We start from the raw sequence: 7,652 nt of genomic DNA, 5'->3' as shown, positions 1-7,652 counted from the left end.
TATGACAATGTTAACAATATTAAGCTATGTCCCCATGCTCATGCAGTAAGTGCAGGATGTTAAATGATCAAGGATTGTTTTAAAGTTCATCACAGAATTTCATTAAGTAGGCCATCTCTAATCCAGCCGTCTGTGCATGTCTTAGGTTGTCCTCCTTTGAGGATCTTACCCAGCATAGGCTATCCAGCCATCCATACTGGATACAATGAGCATTTCTTCTCCAGCCTGGATATGTGACATTCCTCACAGGTTTTTTATCAGTTCAGCCCATGGGCTTATTCTCTAGAGCCTTCAAACAGGGTCCTACAAACACAACATCCCTTGACAGAAAAATGGATGAAGAAAATTTGATGTATATATGCAAAATAATCAATACATTGCATTCCTATCAACAGTGTCCATGGTATTCCCTTTTCTCCACAATCTCACCAATATATATTTGTCTTCTTTTTGATGAGAGCCTTCTGACAAGTGTGAGGTCTTGTCACATTTTTGGTTTATGACTTTCCTAATAATTTATAACTCTGAACATACTTTCTTGTGTCATTTAGCCAACTGTATGTTTTCTACAGAAAATTGATTCAGATCTATCTATTAAGTTCCTATGGACATTTTTTTAATTCAATTCTTTGGTCTTTATTGTTGTTGTTTTGGGGTAAGAGTTTGCCATATATTTTGGATATTAACTCTAGACTGGAAAATATAACTTGCAAATATATTCTCCCATTGTGTTTGTTGACTTTTCATTTTATTGATCATTTCTTCTGCAGTGTAAATCTGTTTAGAGTGATACAATCGTATTTTGTTAGTTTTGTTTCTGCTTACCTTGCCAGAGGAAACATATGTAGAATCATATTAAGTCCAATGTCAGAGAGTACTTCTTATTTTTTAATCTAGGATTCTTTGTTTTCAGGTTTTATGTTTTATATGCCCAGGAGTGGGATTGCTGTGTCATATAATTGGTCTATTTTTATTATTAAAGGAACTTCCATACTGTTTCCAAATTGGTTTCACCAATTTTCATTCCCACCAACAGCGTTGGAGTGTTCCATTTTCTCCACAACCACAACATTCTTTATTATTTGTAAACATTTGAATGACAGCCCTTTTCAATAGTGTGAGGAAAAACATTATTGGTTTTGTCTTGTCTTTGTATAATGATTAGCAATGTGCGCATGTGTTTCTTTTCCTGTTTGTCATCTGTGTGTCTTCTTTAGAGAATTGCCTTCTGCTCATTTTCTGTCTGAGTAGTTTGTAGATTTTTGAAATGGAGTTTCATGAACAATGTGTGTACTTTAGAAATTAGCCTCTTATTGATTGCATTGTTTCCTAATGTTTTCTCCCATTTGGAAGTCCATCTTTTCATTTTGTTTATTTTGCTGTGTAGAAGCTTTTAAATTTATTAGGACCTTTTTGTTTATTTTGTTTTTTTGTTTTCAGCTTGGGATGATGACATAAGAAAATTTTGCTACAATTTATGTCTTGTTTTGCTTATGTTATTTTCCTGGAGTTTTATTGTGTCATGTATTAGATACAGATATTTAAATCATTTTGAGTTTATTTTTGCTCAGTGTGAGGAAGTGTTCTAATTTCGTTGATTTACATGTAGCTGTCTAGCTTTCTCAACATCACTTGCTGAAGAATATCTTTAAGGCATTGTATATTTTTGTTTCCTTTGTCATCGTTTATTTAACCATAGGTGTGATGTTTTATTTCTGCCTCTGTGTTCCATTCCAGTGATATAGTTGTTTGGTTGTTTTTCAGCATTGTGCTGTTTTGATTACAGTATTTTTGTAATATATTCTGTGATCTGGGAGGGTTATGGGTTATGATTCCAACTTTGTTCATTTTCCTCATTGTTTCTTTTGCAGTTCTTGTTCTTTTGCAGTTCCATGCAAATCATAGGACTGTTTTCAGTTCTTTGGAAAATATCATGTAGTTTGATCTGAATCAATTTATATCTGTAGACATCTTTTGTAGTATGTATATTTTAACAATATCTATTTCTCTAAACTAGGACCTTGAGATTACTTTCAATTTTTTTACATCATCTTCAAATTTCTTTATCAGTGTCCTATTCATTTTATTATGTAGGTTTTTTCATAGGTTATTAATTTTTGATCTGATTTCATATGGACCTTTTAAAATTTTGTAATAATCTATTGTGTAAAAAATGAGATTTTTTGTATATTAATCATGAATAATGTACTTTGATAAATATCTTTATTAGTTTTAGTTGTTTTGGTTTGGAGAATATTTATGGATCACTATATAGATTATCATGTCATCTAAAATAAAAACAGTTTTACTTCATTCAATCCGACTTGAATAACATTTTTTCTTGTCCGATTGCTGTTGCTAGAACTTATCACACTGTGTTTAATAGAAATGGTGAGAGTGGGCATCCTTGTCTTATTCCTTAATTTGGCTTTCAGTTTTTCACTTTTGCATATATGTTTTCTGTGGGTCTGTAATTAATGACTTTAGTTAAGTTGAGATATATTTCCTGAATCCTACTTTGGTAAGAGTTTTCTATTGTTGTTGTTGCTGTTGTTTTTGTTGTTGTTTTTGCTGTTGTTGCTGTTTTAATGAATAAATGTTGAATTTTATGAAATGCTTTTTATGGATTTATTGAGATGACCATATCGTTTTCTCTTTTCCTTTTGTTAATGTGGTGTATCAAACTAATTGATTTGTGTATGTTGAACCTCTCTTGTGACCCTGCAATGAAACCAAGTTGAACATGTTGTATGATTCATTTTATGTATTGCTGGATTTAGTTTGCTAATAATATTTTGTAGAATTTTTCCATGTAAATCTATCAAATATAATGGCTTGAAATTCCCTTTGCACTTATTTTTGTTGGTTTTGCTATCAGGGTGATGAAAGATTCATGGAATTAATTTGGGAGTTTCGCACATCTTCACTATGTTTGAATAGTTTGAAGTGTATAAGTTCTACTTTGTATTTTTGTAGTTATCCACGGAGCTGTTCAAATCTGCACTTCTATTCAGCAATATTTTTAAATGCTGATTCTATCTTTCTTCTAGTAAACAGTTTGTTCAAATTATTTGCTTCTCCTTATCTATGTCTCTTTCTAGACATTTCTCTATTTCTTCTAATTTGTCCAGGTATTGGCATGTAAGTGTTGACAAAATGAGCTCTTTATTGTATATGTGAGGTGACAATTGTTATTTCTCTTCTTTTATTTCTTAATTTATTTCTTAAGAGCATCTACCTTTTCTTCATGATGCACCTGGCTAGAGTGTTTTTGAATTGCTTATCTCAAAGAGAAAACAGAAAACAAAACCTTTGGTTTTATTTCTCTTTAGCATAGTTTTTTTTCTCTATAATTTATATTTACACCTGTAATATTCAGGATAATGTTTTTTCTATTTTTAACTTTTTTTATTTATTTACATTCATTTTACAAAGTTGTCTCCATTTAGTGTAGAGCACAGTTTTTCAGTTACAATGAATATATATACATTTGTTGTCCCATTTTTTCATCTTTGAGCTGCCATAAGATATTTTATACATTTCCCTATGCTATACAGTAGAATCCTGTTTATCTATTCTACAATTTTGTCCTCCCAGTCTATCTCTTCCTATCCACCGTCCCCATGGCAACCAAAACTTTGTATTCTATGTCTGAGAGTTTATTTCTTTTTTGTATTCGTGCATTTGTGCTCTCTTTGTTTTGTTTTGTTTTGTTTTGTTTTAAGATTCATCTGATAAGCCATCTCAAATGGTATTTTTCTTTCTCTTTCTTGCTTACTTCACTTAGACTGATTTTGTCCAGGAGCATTCATGTTGGTGAAAATGGCATTATGTTGTCAGTTTATATGGCTGACTAGTATTACATTGTATAAATATACCACCTCATCTTTATCCAGTCAACTATCTATGGACATTTAGGCTGTTTCCATGTCTTGGCTCTTGTAAATAGCGCTGGCTATGAACATTGGGTGCAGGTGTCATCCTGAAGTAGGGTTCCTTCTGGATTTATGCCCAGGAGCGGGATTCCTGGGTCATAAGGTAAGTCTATTCCTAGGCATTTGAGGAATCTCCATCCTGTTTTCCACAGTGGCTGCACCAAACTGCATTGCCACCTGCAGTGAAGGACGGTTTTCTTTTCTCCACAGCCTCTCCATCATTTTTCATTTGTGAATTTTTAAATGATGGCCATTCTGACTGGTGTGAGGTGATACCTCACTGTAGATTTGATTTGCATTTCTCTGATAATCAGTGATATTGAGCATTTTCTGATGTGCCTTTTGATCATTTGTATGTCTTCCTTGGAGAATCGCTTTTTTCGTTTTTCTGCCCATTTTTGGATTGGGTTGCTTATTTCTTCTTATTCATTTGGATGAACTGCTTATACACTCTGAAGATCAAGCGTTTGTCGTTTTCATATGCAAAATTTTTCCCATTCCGTAGGTTGTCTTTTTGTTTTATTTCCAGTTTCTTTACTGTGCAGAAGCTTGTAAGTCCCATTAGGTCTCATTTGTTATTTCTTGCTTTTATTTTTTCTATGAGAAAATTTTCGAGACTTATGTCAGATAACATTTTGCATATGTTTTCTTCAAGGTTTATTTTATCTTGACTTATGTTTAATTCTTTGATCCATTCTGATTATATTTTTGTGTATGTTGTTCTAGCTTCATTGGGAGTGTTCTGCTTCATTGATTTACATGCAGCTGTCTAGTTTTCCAAACACAATTTTCTGAGTGTCTGTCTCAAGTTCATTGTATTTTCTTGCCAACTTTGACGATGATTAATTAACCAAAAGTTTGTGGGTTCATTTCTGGGCTCTCTATTCTGCTCCATTGGCCTATATGTATGTTTTCCCACCGATACACTGCTGTAATTTTCACTGTAGCTCCATAGTACTATCTCAATAGATAGTGTAAAGAAATGCCGCTGATTTTCGAACATTAATCTTGTAACCTGCTACTTTGCTGAATACTTTGATGAGATTTAGTAGTTTTTGTCTGGATCTTGTAGGGTTTTCTATATATACTAACATATTTTCTGCATATAGTTAGACTTTTACCTCTTCCTTTCCAATTTGCATCCCTTTTATTTCTCTCTCTTGTTTGATTGCTGTGGCTAGGACTTCAAAGACTACCTTGAGTTGGAGTGGTGATAGTGTGCATCCTTGCCTTGTCCCAGATTTTAGTGGGAAGGTTTTATCTTTCTCACCTTTGAGAACTATGCTAGCTGTAGGTTTGTTATCTATAGCTTTCATGATGCTGAGATATGTTCCCGCTATGCCCACTTTGGTGAGATTTTTTATCATAAGTCTGTGTTGAATTTTATCAAATGATTTTCCTGCATCTATTGAGATGATCATGTGGTTTTGGGCCTTTCTCTTGTTGATGTGCTGTATTACATTGTTTGACTTGCATATGTTGAACCACCCCTGTGTCCGTGCCATGATCCCCACTTTGTCGTGATTTATAATCTTTTTTCTGTGTTTGGATTCTATTTGCTACTATTTTGGTGAGGATTTTGGCGTCTGTGATCATCAGTGATATTGGCCTATAATTCTCTTGTTTGGTATTGTCTTTGCCTGGTTGTGGACTCAGGGTGATTGTGGTTTCATAGAATGAATTTCGGAGTATTCCTTCCTTTTCAATCTTCTGGAAGAGTGTGAGAAACACTGGTATGAATACTTCTTTGTATGTTTGGTTGAATTCCTCATTGAATCCGTCCGGTCCTGGACTGTTATTTGTAGGGAGGTTTTATATTGCAATTTTTATTTCATTTCTAGTGCTCTCCTTGTTCAAGGGGTCAGTTTCTTCTTGATTCATTCTTGGTGGACAGTATGATCCCAGAAACTTGTCCATCTCCTCTAGGTTATCCAGTTTGGGTCGATAAACTTTTGATAATATTCTTGCATGATATTCTGTATTCTATTTTATTTGTTGTAATTTCTCCATTCTCCTATCTTATTTTGCTAATTTGTGCTCTCTCTCTTTTATTGTTTTTGAGTTTGGCCAGAGGATTTTCGGTTTTACTTACTTTTTTAAAAAACCAGCTTTTGGATTGGTGATTCTTTTCCTATGGTTTTTTCAAACTCTATTATATTTATTTCCTCCCCAATATTTATGATTTCGTTCTTTCTGCTGCCATTTGGGGTTTTTGTTCTTCTTTTACTAGTTCATTCTCCTGATGGGTTAAATTATTTATTTGTGATTCTTCTTCTTTTTTTGAGGAAGGCCTTTATCACTATTAACTACACTGTCAGCACTGCTTTTGATGTGTCCAATAAATTTTGTGTGGTTTTGCTTTCATTTTCTTTTGTCTCAAGGTACTTTTTCATTTCAGCACTGATTTCTTCATTGACCCACTGGGTTTTATTAACATATTGTTTAATCTCCATGATTTCCTTTTGTTCTCCATTGTTTCTCTGTTGTTGATTTGTAGCTTCATGGTACTGTGGTCAGTAAAGATGCTTGAGGTAATTTCTATATTCTTAAAATTGCTGAGGTTTCTTTTGTGCCCAACTATATCATGAAACCTGATAAATGTCCCATGTGCACTTGGAAAGAATGTATACACAAAATTGTGGGCAGTGAAATGCTTTGAAAATATCCACCGAGTGTAATATTTCTATTGCATTATTTAATTTCTCTGTTGCCTAATTTATTTTCTGTCACGATGTTCTGTCCTATTATGTTAGTGCTGTGTTGAAATCTCCAAATATGATTAGATTCCCATCACTATACCCCTTTGTATCTGTTAGTAATCATTTTATGAATTTAGGTTCTCCTCTATTTGTTTTATATATATTAAAGTGTTCTATCCTCAACTTTTATCATTCCTTCAATCATTATAAAATGTCCTTCTTTACTTTCCTTTATGGTCTTTGTTTTAAAGACTCTTTTGTCAGAAATCCGTAATGCAACACCTGCCTTTTTGGCTTTTCTATTTGTATGAATACATTTTCCATCCTTTCTCTCTCAATCTATATTTGTCCTTCTCCCTGAATTGGGTCTCTTGTATGCAGCATATTGAAGGTTGTTGTTTTATTATCCAGCCTGCCACTCTATGACTTTTGACTGGAGCATTTAGTGCATTAACATTTACAATAATCGATGATAGGTTTGTGTTTATTGCCAATTTGACCTTATCTTTGCGATTGATTCGATATTACCTCTTTGTTCATTTCATCTTCCTTTTATGGTTTGGTCATTTTCCTTTGAATTATCATGAAATTTATTTAGTTTTTTTGACACCCTGATAAGTTTTTGTCTTGTTGTTTCCCTTTCATATAAGTCTTTTAGACCATTATTATAACTGCTTTTATTAAACTGATAGCAACAAGATCTCAAACCCATCCTACCAAGAACAAAAAATTTTAAAATGAAAGACAAAAAAAGATTCTCTATTTTCCTGCCCCCTGTCCCATTGTCAATGATTTGTATGTCTTGTTTTAAAATTTTGGGTTTATTTTATTTATAATTGATGAGTTATCACCTTTCCAGCTGTGAGATTCACATTTCTGTAGCATCCCGCTGCTTTTCTTTTTAGAGTAGACCTTTCAATATATATTTTAGCATGGGTCTAGTGTTGCTAAACTCTTGTAGCTTTTTCCTGTCTGTGAAATCCTTTATGTCTCTTTCTACCATAAAGTATAGCCTTAC

The sequence above is a fragment of the Vicugna pacos genome, unplaced genomic scaffold, assembly GCF_048564905.1.
Source record: "Vicugna pacos unplaced genomic scaffold, VicPac4 scaffold_13, whole genome shotgun sequence".
Lineage (NCBI taxonomy): Eukaryota > Metazoa > Chordata > Mammalia > Artiodactyla > Camelidae > Vicugna > Vicugna pacos.
The sequence above is the reverse complement of the archived record's forward strand: the minus strand, read 5'-3'. Positions refer to the sequence as shown.